We start from the raw sequence: 23,715 nt of genomic DNA, 5'->3' as shown, positions 1-23,715 counted from the left end.
TGGTGGATTTACCGACTACGAATTGATTCTCAACTGACCGGTAGCAGTCTGGGGTTGCTAGCTTCCACAGAGTGATGGCCACTTGCTTCTCCACTGCCAGAGCTGGTCTCAAGCGAGTATTCACATGCTTCAGGGCTAGGGACAGCTCTGCGCAAAGTTCAAAGAAAGTGGCCTTTCGCATACAAAAGTTCTGCAGTCACTGATCATCTCACACCTTCATAACGATGCGATCCCACCAGTCTGTACGTGTTTCCCAGGACCAGAGCCGGTGCTCCACAGACTGAAGATGATGCATGACAACCTGAAGCAAATGGGAATTGTTTCACTCTATGGCTTGTAGCAGGGCAGCCTCAATAATATTACTATTTTCCATGCTATGGCTCCTGTCTCACCTTTGAAAATATTGCAGGGTAAGCCGTGAGGTATTTGTGATGTTCACAATGATAGTGCAGAGCTGAGCGGGCTCCATGCCTCTCTGGCAACAGCGTGCGAGCGGCACAGAAAAATGGCACAAAAAAGCATTTGCAGTTTGTTTGGGACAAGAAGGGAGGGGGAGGAAGGAAGCACATTGCATCATGGGAGGATGACAAGCTTCCCAAAAGCCTCTGTGGCTAGTTGCACTGTGGGATACCTACCCACAGTGCACTGCTTTGAATGTCAACCCAAGTGTGTCGAGTGGGGATGCAAGAGCCCGACGCAAGGAGCGTGGTATGATCACACTTCTGCAGCTTCTAAAATTCGGGAGATGAAAGTCGATTTAAAATAATTCGACTTCACTCTGCAGTGTAAACAAAACCCTAAATGACAAATAATGTACAATAAATCTTAGTTTACACAAACTTAAGCATACATGAATATCTAAAGGGAAAAAGCAGCAATTGTTGCTCTGGTGACTTTATATTACTTTGAAAATTCTGTGTTTTTAAAATGTTTAATAAATATATCATAGTGGAATATATATTTTTATAGGTTAATGGATTTTTTGGAAGTAGCGTCTTTGAAGAAATAGAATATTTTGTAGTTACAGAAGCGTATTATATACACAAACAGATGGGGTGGTCCAATTATTGTAAATTCTGTAAATCTTGACCTCTCACACTTACTGTCACTCTCAAAAAAAAATTATAATAAATCCAGTTTCATGAATCAGATGGGAAAAAGATGTGATTTACTTGTCAAACTGAAATCTGAAGCATGCGGAAGATCTGTGCTAGGCATGATGGCTTATATAAGCTGAAGGAAAAAGTGGGTGGATATATTTTATGTTCATATTAGATTTTTCTAATGGAATATGGAGCACATGGACATAATTTCTATAGGTACAAATCTTCAGAATTAACACTTGCAAGGAACATAATTGTATTCTTGTCTATAGCTAACTTTCCAAGGCAACATTGTTAGTTCTTTTTTATTAGAGGTTTTACAAAATCTTCTTAATGCTGTAAAAGCTATGTACAGGCATTGGGATTCTCCTTATATCTGATTAGATATCTTTCACATAACACTTATATAATGTAAATGTTATCTAACACTTATTTTTCTTTACAAACAATCTTACCTACATTTTTCTCACTCCCATATGATAGTAAGAAATCCATGTAGTCAAACAATGAAAGTAAATGTCTCTTTCTTCTCTTTATGAGGGGATGCTACAGTAGGCGGTGAAGTATTTAAGTAATTTCAAAGTCATGTAAACTAAACTATTCCAAACATGCACTGGGAAGAAGAAGAGACTGTAATTCATTATTTTCTGCAATGAAATGACATGCAAGAGAACATTTTAAAGAATCCAATGACTTCATTTTCATTGTGCACTGAATATCAATGGTTCCATACCATGAATATTTTCTTTATTTAGTATATAAGGAATTATTTGGTAAACAATGGAATGATTTTTTTTCAGTCAAAAAGCCAACAGAATCTGTCTTTGGGCCGATAATTATTTTCAGATAATAAATTGTAGAAGATTACCAGCGTTTTTTAGTGGATTTAAAAAAAAATTTTAATAGCTCTTTAAAAATCCATGGTACGCTCACATCTTGAATATTTTGTGCAGATCTTGTCACCCTATCTCAAAAAAGGTATATTGGAATTGGAAAAGATACCAGAAAAGGACAACTAAAATACCTGTTAGAGGTATGGATAAGTTTCCATATAAGGAGAGATTAATAAGACTGGGACTTTTCATTTTAGAAAAGAGACGACTGGTGGGGGTATGATAAAGGTCTATAAAATCATGACTGGTGTGCAGAAAGTTAATAAGGAAGTGTTATTTACCCCTTCTCATAACACAAAAACTAGGGGTCACCAAACGAAATTAATAGGCAGTAGGTTTAAAACGAACAAAAGGAAGTATTTCTTCATGCAGCGCACAATCAACCTGTGGAACTCCTTTTCAAATGATGTTGTGAAGGCTAAGGCTACAAATGGGTTCAAAAAAGAACTAGATAAATTCATGGGGACTGGTCAGTCAATGGCTATTAGCCAGGACAGGCAGGGATTGCTGTTTGCCAGAGTCTTGGAATGGCTGACAGGATGGATCATTTGATGATTACCTGTTCTATTCATTCCCTGTGAAGCATCTGGCATTGGCCACTGTCAGAAGACAAGCTACTGGGCTAGATGAACGTTGCTCTGACCCATTATGGCTGTTCTTATGTTCTAACTCCCACTGGAAGTTAAAATTGTTATAATTCCTGATAAATATACAGTTAAAATAGTTTGTCAGGAAAAATATTTTTCCTATGGGATTATAATTTATGTAAAGACAGATCGTGTCGCTCTTACTTCAGATGGAGTAATATTTAAGGCCCAATGCAGCAAGATACTTAAGCACATTAGGTCTCCCATTGACTTTTGTGGATTACTCATGTGTTTAAAACTATGCCCATGCTTAAGTACCTTGATGATTTGGGACCTAAACTACTACTCCATGTGTGAGAGGCACAACCGTTCCCATAGGCACTGGAAATGGACTACACCGTATCCAAGATGAGTGCAAACTTCATTTGAAGTCAGACCTATCCAGCATAGTGGAGCTATAAAAGAATTAGGAACTAATACAATAGACTAGAGGCAATACCATTTATGCAGTTGTCTCCCAATGTATATCATAGTTCAAGACTATGGCAAATGTAATATCTTGCTGTTGCCAGATAATCTATCAACTTGGAATATTTTTTTTTCTTTTTAAAGCAGTGTTGCTTATAGCACAGTACAAGATTTTCTTTTTTGCGTAGTCTATCCATGAAGTTTTGCCATTCAGTAGCAATGCTGACACACACAGGAAATGACAGATAGCATTAGTGTAATAAAAGAGTTAAATCAAGACCAAAGCACAGATGTATTTCTAGTTATTTTGAAAGCACTGACCTCAGCACCTCCACAGGATATTATGAAAGTCTAAAAATATTTGGAGGTGCTCTCTTATAATAGCCTAAAAAGCTGACTTGTCATCAAATGTGTTCGAGATGCCTTTATCAAGAGCTAGCTTCATGACTGTTTGTGAAAGAGGAATTTTTTAGGCCCTCACCCATGTGACCTTAAAGGTTATTGAGTGTCAGGTGCCAGGGCCCGGACCACGTCTGAGATGCAAAAAATGATAAATGGCTAGAGAGCCAAAAAGCAAAATAACAGGTTTGTAGTAAGGGACAATCTTTTTAGGCAGCCCTTCTGTCCTAAATCTCAAGGTCAGCATGTATACAGACCTGCTGTACTCTTATGGGAGATGGTCACTATCTGCAAACATTTCAATATTAAGTTAAAGCTATACAGAGGAGTTTGAAGAATTATATTCAGATTCTAACACAGGAGTCTTCTTTCTCTGCTAATGATTAAATTACTTTTATTTATTTTATTTATTGATGTAAAATCCATGCTAAATTCCTCATAGACAGGTAAAAAGCTCCAGTCCCTGCCCACAGTCTAAAGCCTTGACCCTACATTTAGCTCTCTGTGGGTGGGTCCTGCGTCCATGCAGGGGCTCACTGCAGGATCAGGGCCTAAGTACAGGATTTGAACATATCAGTGCAGACACCATCCAAATGAAGCATAAACCAACAGACAGTGTCATTTTTTTTCTCAGAGTGAATTCACTAAGATTTGTTAGTGCTTAAGAGGGACTGATATTTTCCTGTTGTTGTATACATAGGTGGTCCTTTCCATGTGGGATCGTGGTCAGCCCCAAAAGAATCAGATAGCTGGAACGACAGTGTCAGTTCTGTTGCGTGATTTACATTCTCTACAGCTGTTTACTTTAGTGCAGCAGAGTGAAGTGGATACCCTGGTGTTTTTCACATCAAGCACTAAAAATAGATAACTAAATAACCAGACAACATACTACACTAGGACCATTTTCAGTCCAAAAGCAACTATGCAGAGAACTGTTCAATTAGGCTCTGTAGTTACTTTTAATGAGGGCTGTTATGGAATAATTGGAAACATATGTTACCCATACACCCTCAAAGAGTCTACAGAAGTAGTGTTCTTTTTCCATTGATTAAGACTGATCCTCTCAGAATACTATTTCAGTGAGACTAAGTGCAGCCTTGATTTCTAACCCAAATTAGTTGTTCTTAAGGGAATATCCTATAATATACATTTGATTTAATACTTTTTTTCCTTTACTACGTAATTTCAGTATGTTTGATTATGCCTGATTTGTAGTTGCCCACTTTCACCAGCTATAGCCTGGATTCATTGGTATCTTCTTGAAATTTTGAACCCCCCCCTCCCCCCCCCCAGTGTCAGGAATATTAATGTGCCAACACTGTCATATCTATTTCAGCTCATACATATGCAATGTCTTTGTTTTCAAAGATTTATGTGAGACTTTGCTGAAGTGAGGTATTCTACCATTTTAGATAATAGCATGCCAAAGTGATGTTATCAGGCACATTCAGCACTCACTCAAGCAAACGGGAAGGAGCATCCATTCCTTCATATCTTGAAAACATAGAAACCGTTATTTATCCTTATTTGATGAGGAAATCTTTCAGGGGGAAATGGTGTATTTTTAGAAGAAGATTATGGTCATCCTGTGGATTATCTTTTAATTAAGAATGGATGATTTGTGCCCACTCTGCTGTAGCAAACGTCTTGCTGCTAATGAAGTTTAAACAGACTTCTTTATTTAATTACAGCTAATCACTAGGGTAAAATGTGGAATTGTCTTTGATCCGCCTGTAGAGTGGTAATCCTTGTGGCAGATAACATCTCTTATTCCTTCAAACTCTTTTCAGTTTCTCCAGGAGGTCCCAGCTTAACTAAGGGTTAATTGAGATAGCTGGACTGGTGTGATTCAGGGAAGCCATCCTGCTTTTCCATGGACTACTCTCTCTCTCTTTCCTTCTCCCTCTGTGCAGTCACCTTCAAGCCATGTAGCATACTAGATGCCTGCTTGTTTGACATAAGGCACCTGAGGGGGCCAAGGTCCTGCTGGATCAGTGAGAGAAAGAATAGAAACTGCTAGAGGGAGAGCAAAGGTTAGGAGAGGGCAGCAGAGACCAGTGTAAAGCAGAAGAGGGCACTAGTAAACTGACCTATTTCAACCATGACTGTTATACTCTGAGCTGGTTATCAATTGAGAGCAGAAAAAACAGTTGATTTTTGTATTTTTGGCAATAATGCACCTTTTCCATGTTTGGCAATTGAATTACACCAGTGATTTTTTTTTAATTAAAAAGAAATTGATCTCACAGCCTATCACATCACAGAACCCTTTGCTTCTGGCTTTTTAAAATCGTGCAAATAAAATCCAATCTAGTAAAAAGCTGGTAGAAGAAGTGGACACCAGATTCAAAGCTGAGTGACTACAGATAATCTTTTAGCTCAAGAATGCATTTTGTACCCACCTGCTTTAATATCTTGCCTTACTTTCTAGACTGACAAGTTACTGTGTCTAGTAAACGGCACAGCTATTCAACCTGTTAGTTGTTTGCTTCAGAGTTCTAAACTTTTTTCTAGCTTGCTGAAACCAGTCCAAGACCCTCACACTGCAGATACTTACACACAACAACTTAAGTGGGATTGCTTTTCATGCATAATGTTACTCAGGTTTGTAAGGTTACCAGGGTAGATAAGTGTCTCCAGGACTACAGCCCAAGTTTCTTTCTGTATTGCACATTTCACAACAATTCTAATTTCATGGGCATTGCTTTTATTTATTTTTTTAATGTTTTCTGTGTTTTCCTTTCTGCACTGAGTTATATACTTATATAGCCATTGTCTGAAAGTACTGAATGTTCATTTAAACATTGTGTGAAAAGAACATAGTTTACTCTATTCTCTCAGTGTGGGATATCTTTTTTTGGTTGTTTTTTAAAAAACAATTTAAAATGAAAGCATTTATATATCAGCCAATTCAGAACTATTAATAATTTTAACTCAGTGAAAAACGTGTTTGCTTTTGTTGACAGGAACTCTCATTCTGCAGCAGAGGCACAAGAAATAAAATATCTTTTTGTATAAAATTTAAATAATTAAAATAGAATAGTTTGTGGTTAGATTCCACAATAATGTGTTAAACAGCTGCAGTTTTGTCTCTCAGTCGGGATGCATAGCTGTGCTGAAGTCACATCCTGATAACATCTGCACATTAGTGATAGCTTTTGCTTTATTCTTTATGATCTGCTGATGAGAGATTCTTCAACCTTCTCTCAGTAATCAGAATTCAAGTATAAAATTTTGCTTGAGACAGCCTTAAAGTGGCTTGATTTACATTTACCAAACACCATACTATATGAAAATACTTTAGTTGACTGTTTTAATCCTGGTGCCTTTTTAGTAGTTTTTCTTTCACATGATACTCATTTTAGCTTTTTTCCAATGAAAGTGAACCTCAAAATAGATGTTCCATGAAATATATTTTGTTCCAAATTGTTTCAACACCCCTGGTTGAGATAAAAGCCATTCTTGAAAAAAAGTTTTCAGTAAGGAGTAGCCCCTCTATTCCTGCTTGCTTGGCAACAACAGCTGCATTCACATGAAAAGGCTAGCTTGTTAAACATCATGTAACACCGAATGTAGTGAATATTTTAAAGGTCAGGTATTGACAGGCTCTGAGCTGCTTATGTTTCCCTAATGACCCCAATTACATCCAAGCTGAGTAAGTAGTCAATAAACAATGGCATTAACATATGTAGAAAAAGTGTTTATTTTACATTTCCAAGACAATTGGCAATCTCCTGGTTGTCATACAAATGCAGAAGCTAAATCATGGGGGCTCTTTGATGAATGAGAAGAACAAGAGAATGGTTGTAGGTCTTAGAGACCTCAGGCCCGTCTGAGAAACTTCAGGTTGGCTATCTCACACTCACACACACAAAGCAGATTTATCACTGTGATTATGCTTAGATTCTTTACTTAACAGGAAAGGATAAATGTAAAATATTAATTATACTGCCCCTTCTGCAATGCTCTGTACATTTAGCAAGAATATATAAAGACCCTTAAAGAACCAATCAAGCCTTAAATTCAAAAAAACTATAATTGCTTTGTATGTTTTACAAGTTCTCACTAATCTAGGGTAAATAAATCTTCCTTCTTACTTTTAACATTTTCTCTCACTGTATGAATAAACTTTCTAACCCTGTTTGGAATAGTATAGTAACTTCACAATCCATTATTTGAAGCATGCATAGAACTGTCAAATAATAAATTAGGTACTGGGAGGCCCCATGCCACACAATATGGAGACAGAAAAAAGAGATTTATCAAAAGAAATTGTGAAATATTAACAAACGGGACAAAGGGTTTCAGATTCATTCAATTTCCTTTCCAAGCTGCAGGCCACAGCTTTAGTGTAGGTGCATTAGCCTGCCAGCTGCCTCACATTGCAGCAATTATCACTGGCTGTTGAAAGAGCAGCTTGACTCTTCTCCCAGCTAGTAAGCAGAAATGGTAGGGTAGCAGCCAGGGAGGTGAATGTAAACCAGATATGGATACAAACCAGAACAATCTGGCAAATAGGCCAAAAAATGGAGCCTTTATGAAGATTATTTTATGGTGTATTGTTACAGGGGATTGTGGAGGGGTCAGTTAATTTACTAATATTACTATGTAATATAGTAAATAGTACAATCTGCAGGCCCCATCTGAGATCAAGGTCCAAATGTGATAAGCACTGTATAATGCATAATAGGATACAGTCTCTGCTCTAAAGAGTTTACAATGTAAATTAAGTATGGGACAAAGGGAGTATTATTATTCCCATAATTTACAGTTGGATAATTGAGATTAAGGCCCCAGTGCATGTGCCTAACTTTAATGGAACTACTCCAGTGCTTAAACTTTAAGCAGAAGCTTAATTGCTTTGCTGGATAAGGCCTTAACTCAGTCTAGTTCCTTAACCACAAGACCATCCTTCCTCCTTTCAGATCTTAATCTGATGATGTTCAATAAAAATGTGCTCTCTTCAAAGGCCAGGTGGCCTTTGGTTCAGATAAGTCCCCAGAGTTCAATGGCATATGTGAAGCTTTTCTGAATTTATCAGACCTAAGTAGTTTTCTGAGGTGAGGGGGGAGGAGTTAATATTTTACATTAAAAACCCACCTCCACTCTGCAGAAGTAGAGAGAGAGAGAGAGAGAGAGAGAGACTGTATATTAGCTCTCATCCACTTATCGTGTATGGGAGAGCTTGTCTGAGGATTGAGGGTTTTTTTTCCAATGGGTGGAGAAGTGGGATAACTTGATGCTTTTCAACACAGATTTATTTGAATACAATCATAAAGTGTTTCAAGATATGGAAAGTATTTCAGCATGATTCACTGAGGAGAAAAAAAGACCAATGCCCTCCCCGATATCATTAAATACAAGGTAGTATTCAATGATTGCTGCTTTCTGGTCAAGAATACTTTTGGCCACCTGTTAGAATTCCATGTGAATGAATGAGCTGTTGGAGTAGAAAGTTTTCATGCTAAGCTGAATTTGATCAAGAAGCTCTCAATCTTTGTAGAGTGATTAAAGAGCGTGCAAAACACCTACTTATCTGGGCAAACAACATAAGTTAAGAGGCTTCTGTCCCACACTGAAGGACCAGATTTTAGTTGGCAGTAACTTTCTGATTTATTTGGTTTTTGTAAGCTTAAAGGTGTAGGTTGTATTTGTGACTTGTAGAGTGACAGTAAGTGCTAGTCTACGTTTGGAAGAGAAGAAGCTTTACTCTTTACTCAATGCATCTCTTTACTCAAAGGGCTAATCAGTGGGATGTTAGCATGCAGCAAGCCAGGCTATGACTCTTCAGTCGACCACCTTGCATCTTAGTAAGGTTGCATGTGGACACTGCACAGTGCAGTGAAAGTTCTGTAGAGCACATTGACATGGTCCTGTTACATACAGCTGTATATCAAAGCACCCTATGGAACTTTGTGTGCTGTAGCAGGATCCACATGGCAAACTAGTGCACTATAGATCCATGCCCTGTCTTGCCACCCACAGTAACTCAGTATATAGACAAGCACAGTATCAGGCACTTATGGTTTTATTTTGAGATTGCTAAAGAGGTTGGAGTGAAGTGAATACATTAGAATGAATGGTAATTCTTCTATGCTGAAAACCATATGCAATCATAGAATTTGCAGTGGCAGGAAATTGATTTAAGTGAGATATACCCAGATGATCCTGGCAAGTGCTCCGTACTCCCTGGTGAAAAGGACAGCAACCTGCCCATGGTACCTAGAGAAAAATTCCTTCCTTACCCCACAAAGGGTGATCAGTTAGCCCCTGAATGTGTGAGCAAGAACCAGGCAGCCACGCATGTGAAAAGAGAGACTGCTTGGTGCCACCTCAGATTGCTGGCCCACCCAGCCCAGTGTCCCATTTCCAGCCATAGCCATCTCTGATTCTTCAGAGGAAAGAGGCAAAATACACACACACACACAAACAGAGTATTTTTGGGGGTTGGGGGAAGGGGAGAATCTCTTCCTGATCCCTACAGGTAGTGAAAGTTCTGAAGCATGATATTTTAGGAACAACTGATATAGGGATGTACACAAGGGGGGCTGCCCCCCCCCATATTGTCAGTGGGCATAGAACTCCTCCAGCCTGGGGCCATGGTGACAGGGCAGTGGGGAGGGGAAGCAAGCTCTTGCCGGGGCTGCGCTGTGGGGGAAGAGCAAGCGCCTCTTGCGGCAGGGGAAAGAGCAAATTCCTCCTGGGGCCAGGGGTGGGGGGACGGCACAGAACGTGGCCCTCCATAGGGGTCAAAATTAAATTTCTGAGCACGCCCTTGATTGGACATGAGCCAGAAGAGACCCTCAGAGCTGCTAAGCCCTACCCTCCACAAGCAAAAGTAACTTCATCAGACAATCACACTCATCATTTTGTCCAGCTCTCTCTTAAAACTAATTAAGTTGCTTTTCCCCACAGCTCCTATTGGAAGGCTGTTCTAGAACCTCACTCCTGAATGGTTAGAAACCTTCTTTTAATTTCAAGCCTGAATTTGTTCATGTCCAGTTTATATTAATTTATTCTTGTGTCAACATTGTCTTTTAGCTTATAGAGCCCATCACCTTCCCTGGTATTTACCCTCCTGATGTACTTATAAAGAGCAATCCCCTCTTAGCCTTCATATTGCTAGACCCTTTTAAAGCCAGGCTCTTTTAGTTTTCTCTAATAAGGTAGATCTTCCAGTCCCCTGATCATCCTAGTAGCTCTTCTTTGCACCTGTTCCAGTTTGAATTCATCTTTCTTGAATATGAGTAACCTGAGTTGTACACAGTATCCCAAATGAGGTCTTAGTAGTGCCTACTACAATGCCATTAATACTTCTCTATCTCTCCTGGAAATGCCTGATATGTCCTGGGAGGCATTTGCCTTTGTCACAGCCACATCTGATTCGTGGCTCATAGTCATCCTCTGATCGACCAACACACCCAGGTCTCTCTCCTCCTCTGTTGTGTCCAACTGATGTGCTCCCAGTTTATAGCAGAAATTATTATTAGACCTTATGTACATGACTTTGCATTTTGTACTATTAAATTTCATTCCGTTTTTGCTACTCCATTCTTCAAAATCAAATTCTTCCTGTATAATTTTCCAATCTGCCTCAGTATGGATGATGCCTCCCAACTTTATAGCCTCACCAAATTTCATTAGCACACTTCTACTTTTTGTGCCAAGGTCATTAATACAAATATTAAATGTGTCCCAAGATCTCCCTCCAGTCTAATATCTCTGCATGGAACATGAACCTGAAAATACAGGATATTACCTTTGTTCCATTATGAATATTTATCTATTGTCCCAGCCTCTGTACCTTTTCCATCTCTCCATTTAGTCAATCCAATCAATATTTTAGCTTTCTATTCTGTGCCCATCACAATGCCTCCTGCCTACCTCATCAGTGCTTCAAATGATTGGAGACTTCATGGCAGCCACTGTTGCTTCAGTGAGTTCATCTACTCCAAATCATGGCTTTCTCTTCTATGGTTCCTCTGGCCACCAATGGAGACAACAGAGATGAGTGTGGGGAAGGTAGCACAGAGGGAATGGGTACCTCTATACATTGGTCAGTTTTGGATCCGCGTCAGCCAATGTAAGAATCAAAAATGTCCCATGGGTACAGAAGGAGGACTAAGTGATGGTAGTGGAAATTCAATGCTCCTTTGTGTGATTCTGCATTATATCCAGATTCAAATACTACTTTTTAACAGTGAATAGGTTGCCATCTCTGAAATGGCTAAATTCAACCAGTAATCTTTTTTTCCTGTGCTTTATTATATAAAGAATAATTCTGAATTATTTCTGCTTTAAGGATTGCCACAAAGAATAACAAAGTGAGTCCTTTTCGAAATCTCTTGTACCTCCCTGTATAGTAATTGTCTTGCCTTTGAATATAATGAACCTCCCTCATTTTGCTGATACTGCTCCATATCGCTGTTGTCATTATTATTGTTATTTTGCAGTACTCTGGGAATAAATGGCACTTTACAGAAGGTATATTATACAAGCCAGAAGAAGAAATTCCTACCCCAATCAACTCACAGTCTAAAGGCAAGAATAGTTACAGTACAGATAATGAACCAGGAGAAGTATGTGGACATTGACATAAATAGGCTTTAGCATATTATCCAACAGGTGGGTTTTTAAAATTCATCTGAAGAAAAGGGAGGGAGAATGCTTATCAAATACTGGTTGGGATGATGTTCCAGGCATAGGGGGCTGTACAAAGAAGAAACAAAGTTGGGAGTGGGCAAGAAGTTGCAGGGAGCAGGCAAAGAGAGACACTGGGGGCATGGCAGGAAATAAGCTCAAAGTGTAGATGGGAGTGAAGATGTGGAGAATTCTGAAGGTGAAGATGAGCAGTTTGCAATTTGTGTGGAAGAATAGGGGAAGCCATAATTTAAACATGAGGAAACAGGGTCTGGGCAATAGGAGAAAATGAGACTAGCAGTAACATTTTCAATGGACTCTCTTCTCTCCACTCTGCTGCACTCACACCTTTCTCCATGTCTCCCCTCTGTTCTATGATACTGCTCTCTATCTTTCTTTATATGGCAGGCCCCCTTTTCCATAGTGTGACACTAATAGACCAGGTGTCAGCTCATGCCAAGTTCCCCTGTCTCAACTGAACACTTACAAATACATAGCTGGAATTGGCCTGGCTCACCTGTGTGTTAATATTGTGAAACTTGGAGTAGAATCACAAGAATGTATTTAGTCTTTATGAAATGCTTGTAAATCACTGCATGGATTACTCTCAGTTATAACATCTGCATCCCATGTTATAAGATATCTGAGCATTTGTATTGTAAGTCTCTAACTGTAAATCACTAGACGAGAGAAACATTAACTAGTATGAAATGCTGCTCTCCAGCCAAAGGTGTTTATGTCCTGCCCAGCAGGAAAGACCCATCAACAGTAGATGAACTATTGTGGAACATTAAAGAGGACAAAAAATTGTTGATTACTCTCCCCGCTCCTCTGCCCAATGAAGATGAGTTATGCAAGTGAATTTATCCCATCAGCTGAGTTTGCAGCTCAGAACACAAGGGGGGAAAGGAATAAAAACTCCTAAAAAGGAACTGTACTTCTATGCTGCTTGCAAGCTGAAGGGCAAGGTTTTCTAGACATGAGCAAGAGAACCCCAGGGCTTAGCCTGAATTAACTCTAACAGACATGCAGAGCTTGCTTATTATAGAAATTCCTATTTCCTTTTGAAACTTAAGATCGTAACTCATTTGTGCATATACAGTCACCTACTTTAACCTTGTAAATAACTCTCATTTCCTTTTCCTATTTAATAAATCTTCAGATACTTTATTATAGGATTGGCTACAAACATTGTCTTTGTGTGAGATCTAAAGTGCAATTGACCTGGGGTGAATGAGTGGTCCTTTGGGATGGGAAGTAACCTGAATATTGCTGTGATTCATGGTGTAAGGGACCATTTATCACAAAGGTAGACTTACCTAGGTGGCAAGACAGATTGAAGTACCCAAGGGGTCTGTATGTGACTCCATGTTAAGGCTGTTATAGTTCCTGAGGAGTTTACACTTGATAATTGGTTGGTGAAATCCTAAGTATAGAAATCACAACCAATTTGGGGTTCATGCCCTGCTTCTTAACCGTCTGCCCTGAGGTTGGTACTCAGGCTTTTGAGTCACTGTAGGACAGCTTGACAGGTAACACTAACTCCTCCTTTAAGATTTTTCCCTGTTTCTCAACTTGCTGCCCAATGCACTACCACTGCCTGTCAACAACACTATATCATTATGCTATCCCATCACCTAGCTTCTCTCTTAGATCACAGTTATAATTGAAAGGGTATGACTGGCTGTCAGAGGGTTAACAAACTGTCACTCAAATTTTCTGTAAAGGAACAGTGCTTCTAATAATCTTCAAACCTCAACACGTCCATTTCCATTAAAAGAACTTAAAACCTATAGTGCTCCAAGGGTTTAATTTGTTCCAGAAGTCACTCGTCCTGTCTTTAGTTGGAATGCTTGTTTGAATTTAATCCCTATTAGAATCTATTTTGAAAGGCATTGTATGGAGATCAGAGTAATGGTTCCATTTCACATCTGTGAACATGACGGTAGAGGTCCTTGTATGCAGCTGCAATTTGTGAAAATATAGTAGGAGGTGGCAAATTTAGCCATCACATTGCCCATATGGCTGCCACAGGAGCACCAGTGTATGAAGGTCATGAACAAAGTCACGCTCTGCCGTGCCTTTCTTTATAAAACTCCTTTTCCAATACATGACCATGCAACTGCCGAGGTGCTGCAGCCCAGGTTGTCAGTGAAATACCAGTTTCATTAAGGCTTTTGAAGCCTATCATGTTACACTTCAGAAGTAGCGACCAGTTTATTTAAAACAAAGAAGCTTTGACCTTTCTCCCCTTTTGGAACCAAAAACAGATGAAGCTAAAGTGACTCATTTCCGGCTTTAAACAAGCTCTAAGAAACATTTTTCCAAGTAGAGTTTGTGGGCTTTTTTTTTTTTTTTTTTTTTCCCTTTTCCATTGTTCTTTTGCATAAATATCTCATTCCCTTTTGTCAAGGTCAACATATTTATTACTTATATTCATGGTGTGATTCTTTTTTTCCCTTCTAGCTTTCCTTCTTTCTTTCTTTTTTATCTGCGTTGTTTATAACCATGACCCTTGATCCTCCAAGTCTTAAAACAGCTTGGCTTTCAGCAGCTAAATCTGACAAGGCCAGCATTTTTCTGTTTATTCTGAGAATACTATTTACCCTCTGGGGTTTTTAAAAGCAATACTGTAAAACATCACTTGGAAAAAGTTAGCAGCATTCACAGAGACTTTCATAAGCTCAGTCCCAAACAAATACTAACTTTTAACTCCAAGGAACTCAAGACAATCAGATTCAACCTTTTTCTTCAAAGAAAAAGATGTCTGAACAACGTAACTAATTTCCCAAAAATGCTAACATATTTAATTCCAAACACTTTGTCAATCTAATAGTAGTTAGTATAATCTATTTCAGTTGTGTCAAATTCACTTATAATGCTAAGGGGCATAATATAGAATCAATTAGTTCCTAGAATTGCTTTATTGTTGAATATACAGCTACATTGTATTTTCTACAAAAAGAAATGTTTGTTGCAATGACTTTCAATCAAAATGGAAAACGCTCCTGTAATCCTTATAAAGTGTGCAAATGATTTCTTCCCAGATAGAACCAGTGACACAAAAGCAGAGTGTCGCACACATTCTCTAAGTGACATTAAAGTTCCACAAATCATTTAAACAACCCAGAGCAGCTCATAGAATCTGCAGAATAAGGTGATCCCTCAAGTGCAGATCTTCCCTGGGTTTATGAAACTGACTCTTCTGTGACAGCATGTTTTCTCTCCCTTATCTCTTCTTTGTCTTACTCAGATACCTCTCCCCTGGAACACCATGGAGATGGAACTCTGCCAAATTCAGGGGAGATGAGTAGAGATGAAATGTAGATCTTGAGGATTTCCATGCAAAAATCAAGGTAGGGGATAATACAGCTTTGCAGCTGTAACATCTCTCTGGGTCTATTCCCTGACACTACTGAACTGTGGCAGTGGGACTCAGCCAAAAGTAGCACAGCTACTGTGCAGCAGCAGCTGTCTCTTCAAAATGGTTCCTATATCCATTCTGAAAGTGGATCCCCAAAATCTATGGATCTCGGTAGGATATGGCCCCCAAAATCCATGGTCTCCAGGTTCCTCCCAGCAGATGAAATGGTTTCAGGAAAAGTCTTCAAGGTGAACCTTATGGAGTTTTACTCCACTTTGTTGCAGGTTTTTCCCATGGGAGGATGATTTGGCCCATTGTTACGGCTCAAATGTTCTGAATATAATGTGTTCATCCATCCTTTATTTACTCCTTGTGCTTTTCTGGTAGGAGATGAGATCAGTACCCTGTAAGAACTTCTTCCCTGAATTTTTTCATGCTTGCTGTCAGTCCAGAGGTGAATTTTTCTGGAAAGTTTGGTCAGATTTTGTTTGGTTGATTTTTTTAATTATCCAAGCATAAAACAAAAATATTTTTCATATTTTAAGACATTTTTTCAGATCCTCTTTTTTTGTAACTTTTATAACTCCAAAGCATTGCTTTCATGCTTTGCTAAATTTGAAAAAGATATTAGCTGCGTGGGTGGGGGGAAAAGGAGTGGAATGAAGCTGTAAACATGTTAAAACAGCGTAGTGAGTATTGAGAATGCACCATTTTCCTGACCAGTGTCAGCATGAATACAGCATGTATGTAACTGAGAGGTCACATGATGCAGATGAGTGAGAACAGGGTTGCGTGTCAGGAACCCCTGACTGTCAGTGACTTCACCCCTCTACCTCAGCTTCCATATCTGCAAGATGGGTATTATAATACTTACCTGCTTTACAGAGGTGCTGTGACAAATAACTAGTTAGTATTTGTGCAGAGCTACACCCATATAAAGTACTATAAAAGTGCATTTTGTTGCTATTGTTATCTTTAGTAATAGTGTCTAAGGGCAGATCTACACTACAAACTTGCATCAGTGCAGCTGCACCGCTGTAGTGCTTCTGGTGAAGATGCTCTAAGCTAATGGGAGAGAGCTCTCCTGTCGACTTAATAACTCCACCTCTACTGTCTACATGAGGGGTTAAGGCTGGTATAACTATGTTGCTCAGGGATGTGGATTTTTCACACTCCTGAGCGACATAGTTGAACCGAAGTAAATGTGTAAGACATGGCCTAAGTATCCATCTGCACGGTTGGCTGCCAATTCTCTTGTAATCAGTGATCATGTAGTCAAATAAATGAACATGAAGGAAATTCACCTCTCTGCAGAAGGCCAGCTCAATGTCTGTGACCCAGTTAAGTCCTATTAATATGTTGTTTTAAGGACATACATTTCATCTCTAGTGAATTTGAGAGAGGCCCACAAACTTAAATGGCAAAGTATGTGTATAAATAACCAATGTGCACATGCCAACAGGGTTTCAGTGTACAAATTAACTTCACAATATGGTATAAGTGCAAAATCTAGTGCATTGTGTTCATTTGTCTCTGAAAGTCTTGAATTGGATTAAGGTTCAGGCTGTGCTTGATTTATTTCAATGTGCAAATTACACACTAGTTTAAAGGAAGTTGAAAGCAACACAACAACAAAAATATTGTTAGTGCAATATTATGGTTTAGATTTAACAAAGACAAAAGTCAGAAAATTCAAAGTTATGTTTCTCACAGCACCCATAATTTGGCCTCATTGAGCACACTTGCACAGAACATTTATTTAGTCAGAAAAGTTATCACAACACACAGCAATAGAAAATATATATACACAAGAGGGCTGAGTTACAGTTGCTGTGGGAACCATAACTTTGACTTTGCTAACTTCTGTGCATGTAAAATCTCATGTGGAGTATTGCATTAACGTGGTTTCACTTCCTTGTGGCATTTCTTGGAATGAATATATTCTGTTGCTTTAACATTTTATATAAAAGCATGGTCTAGACATGTACATGTACCAGTGGAATTAAATCATCAATAATCACTATCTAAAATGAATTACATTCCCAAAGCACAGGCCTAATGATTTATCTTTTCTTCATGGGACCGATCTCTATCAGATTGATTTATGTAGCAGCCAATCATGTTTCAGTAAACTGCAGCATGCACATGCATCTTTAAGTGATGATAAGCTGTGACTGTCCATTTATTTGTACACTAACATGAAAAAAAAATCACACCACACCGACCTCACTACCAAAGTACTCCAAAATACTGTAAGAAAACCTCATGAATGTTATATCATGTTTGCACCATGTTAAATGTGTGGGACAAAATCTAGCAAAATGACAACACAAGCAAAAATATATACTGAGAGGCAGTGTTACAATTTTTTCTTCATTTTTATGACACAACCTGATTTTCCCTTCAATGTTTACATTATTTGCTTTGATAGTAGATGCTTTTGTTGGTTGTTGGAGAGATTGACAGCTTCCTGCTGTTCTGTTTAATTGCCTTTTCTGCTGTGCAACATTCTGTGTTTAGAAGACACAGTTTAACAAATAAATTGTGTGTGTGTGTATGCGTGCGCGCACGCGCACATGCACAAATTGTAATGGTTTAGTTGATTCACTAACCATTCAGTTACAGCTGTCGCCATACTTCTGTGTATTTTATTCCACTGTATGTTGTGTTGTATTCTGTATATGTTCTCAGCCTCTCTCTTATTTACTGTATTAAGGTGCAAGATGGTATTTGTTTGGATTAAGACACTCTGTAGTGCTCCTTTCATTTCAAAGGAAACAGTGGAGATAATGGAGACTCATGGTTTTTTGGTTTGGGGGGTTTTTTTTACACACAGAGAAGAGTACGTTCAGAGTTCATTTGTTAGGGGTTTTTTTTTTTTATAAAAACGAAGCAAAACATACACAGAAAAGAAAGAAAATGATGTCTCAGTTACAATCACTTTAGTCTTTGCTTTATGTGCTTTATCCTTTGGACTTGTTCTTAAATAAGGTTTTGAAGATTTTCTTCTCAATCCTAATTAAATTAGTTGTTTTATCTCTTGCATCAAGCTAGAGGATCTGCCTTTTTTTTAAACTGGCAAACAAATGAAACAAGTGAATCTTATTTGACTGATTTACAAGGGATTGGAAACAGTAGAGATAGAGTTTATAGTGTGGTTGATTACAGCTTGAGTTTGAAAAGAGTTGCTGCAAATAACCAACTTGAGAACCTACCGCTTTGGTGACATCCTTACATGAAAAATAATCTGGAATAAAATAGAATTTAGTGTTTATTTTCTTTCCTGGAATTATAATTGGGTGTTCAGGGATATCTTATTTTAGTAGTAAATTTACTTTTCCCTTGATAAGATAAACCTAAATAGTTTTAGTGGGTCCTTACACAATAGGCTTATGTTTGTGACACTGACACATGAAATATAATTTTTACATTATATGTCAAGCTCCACATAGCCTATAGAAGTTGATAGCAAGATGGAGGCCATAGTATGGTGTTTTCATATTAGCAAGGTATGAAGAAAACACTTGGAGCAAAGTTGGTTTGAGAATTCTTTAGGTTTTTAAGGCTGCCAGAGAATGTTGTTTCATTTTCAGAACTTTGGTCATTATAAAGAATCTTTCAGCCAGATAGGTAGAAGCAGATTATATTGGTATTTTAAAAAAAAAATCTGTTGTAATTCTTTTACGCAGACTTCTGTGTTATTTTTCAATGAAGAAAAGTATTGCAGGATAGGAGACTACCAGGGGAAAATATCCTTCATCCAATCAACCAGCAAGATCTGAAAGAGAATCTTGGGCAATTTTCACTTAAAATCTTGTATTGCATTGGGGCAAAAGATTTGCATTTTGCTGTATGGGTGGTAACAGTAGTGTAGAGGATAAGATTGCATGTTTAGTTACGTAGAGCCACATACTAGAGCCCTGCACTAGACTATTTTTTAATCCTGCTCCCACCTGCTCCCGCATTTTCTTGCATTTTTATCCAACTCCCAAAAAACCTTAGATCTTGCAAATCCTGCAAGAGATAGAGATTACCCCATGCTACTCAAAAAAAAAAAAAGTCAGTTTTATATATATATATATATAAAATCAGAATTCAGACAGTATTTTTACCACTAAAATAATAAAACAAATCTTGTTTAAACCATGTAAACATACTTTAATTAATGTTAAAAGAGACATCAATTGTCTTTCTATCCCTCACTTAAATTTAAGTATTAAAACTTTATTTTAAAAAAAAACAAACAAAAACCCCATGCTTTACAATGCTGATATTCTATTTATGACAAATTGACAAGAGAGTTAGTGTTTTCCTGCAAATTACCACAATCTGTCTGCCCCCTCCCCCCAACCAATCCTGCCAGTAACAACATACTTTTACCAAGTCCCGCTATTATGGGACCTGCAGGGTCCCAGTTCTGTTGCAGAGCTCTACTGTACATATTTCTATCGTACATTGATAAATTAAAGTAAAGAGAGGATGGAGAGGAATCTGGAGTAAACAAGCAAATGAACCCTGAGAAGAGGGGGAAAAAAACTAAAACAAAAAAACCAGCATGGTGGGCTCTGTGGCCTTTTCTCCAACATTTTAGTGTATTCCTTTGGTATGCATGCATAAATATCAATCATATTTATAGCATATTTTGCAACATGCACAAATTGAAAATGATCTATTTGTTTTTTATTATTCAAAATAATCTAATATATTCCAAGATAGCATTATATTCTGAAATGCAACACATACCAATTAATCCTCACTTTGTTATAACAGATCATAATGTATGAAAGATGCTGACAAGTTTTGGGTGTCTTTTTGCCCCCCCTCAACCCACTTTACATACTGAAGAAACAAATGACACATGAGGTGGAAGCCAGTGGTGTTAGAGTACAGACAGGATATATTAGAGGCCCCTGTATCACATTAGAAAAGAGCCAATTCACAGATGCCTATTGGATAGTGAAATAAAAAAACAACATAATCCAAATTTTTTGCTGTGGGTACATGGCATGGAATCAAAAAATGATGTGCATTACCAGCAAGACTATCCATGCAACTGTGCATTACAACTAGAGCCACTTTTTGCCATAAGATCAATTGGTCATAGTCTTCTACCTTTCAGTCTATATGTGGTTTATGGACCTGATCCAAAGGCTTCTGATGTCATTTGATGCACTTCCACTGATGTCAGTGGGCTTTGGATTAGGCCGATAAGAGATTTCCCTCCCCCAGAGGAATAAAAAGAGAGGTTTTCACATGTCATTTCAATTTACCACCCAGAGAAAAATACTTCACTTTATTAACACCATATATGTTAGCTTCCTTTTCCAATAACTCTGCCGTGTGTGCCAAACCCCATTCTTATGGAGTGTAGGGGAAAAGTTCCCATTTGATCCCTGGCACTAAAGAGGAGTAAAGAAATGGTGCAATATTACTTTTCATAATAAGGTGCTAAGAGTTTGGATTTTCAAAGCTATTCGTGTAATTTTTTCCCCTCCCCCGCTATGATGTACATGACAGAGTTAAATTAAAAAAGTATCCCATCCGAATGTGATAAAAGACTGGCAAAACTTGGGAAACTATAAGCTAAACAGAAGTGACAGTTATAGTCCCCTTTCACATAAAAATTGTAAACTATTTCCTGTTGTGTCCCATTTTTCAGTTGGAATGTATTACAAGGAACACGACCAGATTAGGGAGCTAAATTGTTTTCTTTTTCTTTTTCTTAACGCTATATAAATATGATGAGCATGCAGTTTTTCCAATAATGAATTTGGACTATTAGCATCTTAATTAAATAATTGAGCTAAATTAATCCAACAACATAGTTTAATATGTGTATACTCTATGGAGGATGTCATTGGCAGGGAGAAAACTAACCTCGGAAAACATTACATGTCCACAGTCTTTTATCTGAATCCTTTTGTATGTAGAATATAAAAAGGCTAGTTCACATTATTCATTTTTACTACACACACACACACACACACACGTGATTCTGATAAACCTGACACTAGTGTAAATTGAGAGTAAATGCAGTCATTGTTTCATCAATGATAAGCCAATATAAAGTTCATATATGGCCCCCATTACTGTAATATCTCAACGCCTCTCAATCTTCAATGTATTTATTGTCACATCGCCCTTGTGAGGTAGGAATGAACTATTACCCCCATTTTACAGACAGGCAATTGAGGTAAAAAGACTGAGGCCATGTCTACACTACACTTACTACAGCATCACGGTTCTGGTGCTGTAGTTACGCCACTATAGTGCAATAGTGCAGATGCTTCCTACAGCGGCAGAAAAACGTTTTTTCCCCATCATGTAGGTAATTCACCTTCCTGCGTGGCAGTAGTTAGAGCAACAGAAGCATTCTTCCATCGATTTAGCCAATTCTACATTGAGGATTAGATCAGCAAAGCTATGGTGCTTAGGTGTGAATTTCTCACATCCCCTGAGCAACATAGCTATGCCAATCTAATTTTTAAGTGTGGGCCAGGCTGAAATGTCAGATTTTTAAAGGTATTTAGGTATCTAAAGATGCAGATGGGTGCCCTGTGTGATTTTTAAAGTGCATGGGCGGCTAACTCAATTATTTCAAGGTCATATACAAGTGTGTGGCAAAGCAGGGAATCAAACCCAAGTCCCAGGTTAGCACTCTAACACCTAGAACCATCCTTCCTCTTAGTGTAAGTGTGAAAATAATCCCTGAAAACCTGCAGAAAGATCAGGCCTCATTATAGTTAAAGCTCCTAATCATTGTCTCTTCCAAACACCATTGCCTCGTTCTTATTTTCACAACTAGTGATACACAAGTGGATTCCTCCCTCTGCAATGATACACAACATGAACTATTGGTAATGCTGTGCTATGAAAAACCATGTTTGTTTGGTTGTTTAACGGAAAAATTTAAAACTTTTGAAAAACAGTTCTCCGAGCAAGATTTAAAAAAAAAAAAAAAAGTTTTCCGTCATTTACAAGAGGTCAATAATTTTTATTTACAACATTTCAGAAAACCATATTATTGTCACATCTTCCGAGCTACATTCGTTGGTGTTGTCAATAAAATAAAGCAGTTAAGTGAAATTCACAAAACAGTTAAATATGATTATGATTCTCTTTAAAAGAACAAACATGTCAAGTGTCAAAAAACATTGTACTTCTGCTGTACTTCCATTTGAGTCAAAATAGATTGTTTAACATTTGTTCTTCTTCAGTGAATATGTGAGAAGAGAAAATGATACACCTGTTAAATTAACACATGCATCAAGGCTGTTCATTTGTACAGTAAATAAGTTAAAAACTTGAATCTCATGCAATCCACTATTCAGCCTGACTGACTGTAGAACCTCCCTAATCAAATACATCTACATGATATTGTAAGCTATATTACAGTACATTATTAGCTTGTAAAATGAAATGGCTGCAACATTATGTGTTGTACATTTGAAGCAGTAACAAATTCACCAGTGATAGATGCACTAATGGCTATGTTGTATTGCAATAAATATAAATTCAGAATAGCAATTGAAAAGCATTAACATTTTTGTATATGAGTTTAGGCATTTATGAGGCTGAGCCAGCCAGCAGCAAAAAACAGAAGAGGTCTTCTTGCTAGCTGCCCCCCTGCTCTGGTTAGCCATGGGCAAAAGAGTGGTAGCCTTTTCTGGAAATAGGTCTCTGATGTGTAACACAAGGGGGCTTGTGACTGTTACAGAAGTTCTTTGTATGTAGCAATCATTCCATTCTCTAAAAGAAATTGCTCTGTAATTTGCAGCCTGCAGGTAACATTCAGAAGGTGCAGACCAATATTTTTCTGTGGCCTTGCAAACTCATCTCTTGCATTTTCCCACCTCTGAATCCTCTCTCCCATTTTTCTCTTGAGTTGCTGGATGCTGTCTTTATTTTTTCCTGTGCTGTCCTCAGAACTGGTGATTTATAATAAGCAAAACCACTTCAGAAGACAAATTAAAAGTGAAGTTAACAAGATGTGGGCAAGTAGCTGCTAAAGCAGGCAGCAGCTAAATAAAAGTGTTGGAGGGAGGATTGAGATTGTTGTATATGCATTTTCTTTCCTGGTCTGTGGGCATCTCAGTCAGGGAACTCTGAGAAAACAAGTTCCCAACTGTCATTTTCTTTTCCTCTCATGCAGTTTCCACACCTGCACAGACTTTTAAAACACTGTAGGCAACTGTGCCAGGAAAAACAGCCAGGACAACAGGATCTGGACTAAAGTGCAGGACAGCAGTAGCTCAGATAGC

The 23,715-nt window shown here is 38.1% G+C and overlaps 1 long non-coding RNA gene across 2 annotated transcripts in view; it reads left to right on the top strand.

Moving 5' to 3' along the window:
• The window catches only part of LOC137166806 (uncharacterized), a 54,155-nt gene that overhangs the window by 8,701 nt on the left and 21,739 nt on the right, over positions 1–23,715 (top strand). For both annotated transcript variants that reach the window (XR_010923828.1, XR_010923827.1), the window contains exon 2: positions 15,344–15,446. This is a non-coding gene — a long non-coding RNA (uncharacterized lncRNA). The remainder of the gene's footprint in view (positions 1–15,343; positions 15,447–23,715) is intronic.

This window comes from Emydura macquarii, unplaced genomic scaffold (assembly GCF_026122565.2).
Source record: "Emydura macquarii macquarii isolate MOO-44397 ecotype Brisbane River unplaced genomic scaffold, CSIRO-AGI_Emac_v2 contig_2897, whole genome shotgun sequence".
Lineage (NCBI taxonomy): Eukaryota > Metazoa > Chordata > Testudines > Chelidae > Emydura > Emydura macquarii.
Note: the sequence above shows the minus strand (reverse complement) of the source record. Positions and strands in the feature narration are given on the sequence as shown.